Source organism: Seriola lalandi, unplaced genomic scaffold, assembly GCF_002814215.2.
Source record: "Seriola lalandi dorsalis isolate HSWRI2012SDOR001 ecotype SW California unplaced genomic scaffold, Sedor1 jcf7180002007787, whole genome shotgun sequence".
Lineage (NCBI taxonomy): Eukaryota > Metazoa > Chordata > Actinopteri > Carangiformes > Carangidae > Seriola > Seriola lalandi.
This window is the reverse complement of record NW_019478440.1, coordinates 1-1065: the sequence shown is the minus strand read 5'-3', so window position 1 is coordinate 1065 and position 1065 is coordinate 1. Positions and strand designations below refer to the sequence as shown.

The window sequence follows — 1065 nt, the reverse complement described above, 5'->3', positions numbered from 1 at the left end:
AGCCCTGTAATTCATTTCAACACAGAGGGGTCCAGCAAAAAGTCACTGGGTCACTCAGCAACTAAATTCCACTTGAATCTAGATCAGTTTGGAAACAGGCACCACTTCATCAGATAATCAGAAATGATAAAGGTCTTAAGGTGGTTAATATTATTATTATATTAATGTTGAGAAACTTACTGCCAATTTCGAAATCTAAGTATTGACTCATAGAACTGATCAGCTGCTCATCTCAGTCTGTCAGGTTGTCCCAGAGCGTCAGCCAACAAGAAGAGAGCCAAGTTCCCTGGAGACGAGTACATTACTGCAAAGTTCAGAGCCAGTGACGGTAAGAGTTAGTCCCTCTGTCTAACAGTATATCTCAAATTGTGTCTGCTGCTGTTATCACTAACACATAGAGACAACAACATAGAAAGAGCACAGACTCAGAGGGGTAATGTTCTCTACAGCTGAACACACTGCAGCACCACAGGGTTAGCAGGGGTCTTGATTTTGTGTTTGCTAACTGTGTTCACACAGTTCTGGACAACGATGAGGACATCAAACAGCTCAACAAGGAGATCAATGAGCTGAATGAGTCCAACTCAGAGATGGAGACTGACATGATGAACCTGCACACTCAGGTGAGGAAATACATTCAGGAGGCAATGCCTGTTGATTTGGCATTGATCAGAGACAATAAAGACAGTAGAGACTGCAGGATGCTGCAGAAACTAATTTCACTGATGCATTAGTAAAGCTCTGTGTGTTGCTGCTTGTTGTGTGTCTGTCTCTGCTTCAGATCTCTTCAATGGAGAAGAACCTGAAGAGCATGGAGGAGGAGAATAAACAGATTGAGGAAAGGAATGAGGCTTTGTTCCTGGAGTTATCTGGTCTGAGTCAGGCCCTGATCCAAAGCCTGGCCAACATCCGCCTACCCACCATGGTGAGTATACACAATGCATTTTGAATTCTTTTAAAAGAAGAAACTAATTCTATATATAGTTTGTTTTAGTTTCTATTAGTATGTGTGTGTATGTATGTATGTATGTATGTATGTATGTATGTATGTATGTATGTATGTAT

The 1065-nt window shown here is 41.2% G+C and overlaps 1 long non-coding RNA gene across 1 annotated transcript; it reads left to right on the top strand.

Annotated features, from left to right (window-relative positions):
* Positions 1 to 232: 232 nt before the first annotated feature.
* LOC111672109 (uncharacterized) lies at positions 233 to 920 on the top strand. The gene is made up of 3 exons (XR_002761991.2): positions 233 to 328; positions 520 to 623; positions 782 to 920. It is a non-coding gene; the product is annotated as an uncharacterized LOC111672109 (long non-coding RNA).
* The last annotated feature ends 145 nt before the right edge of the window (positions 921 to 1065 follow it).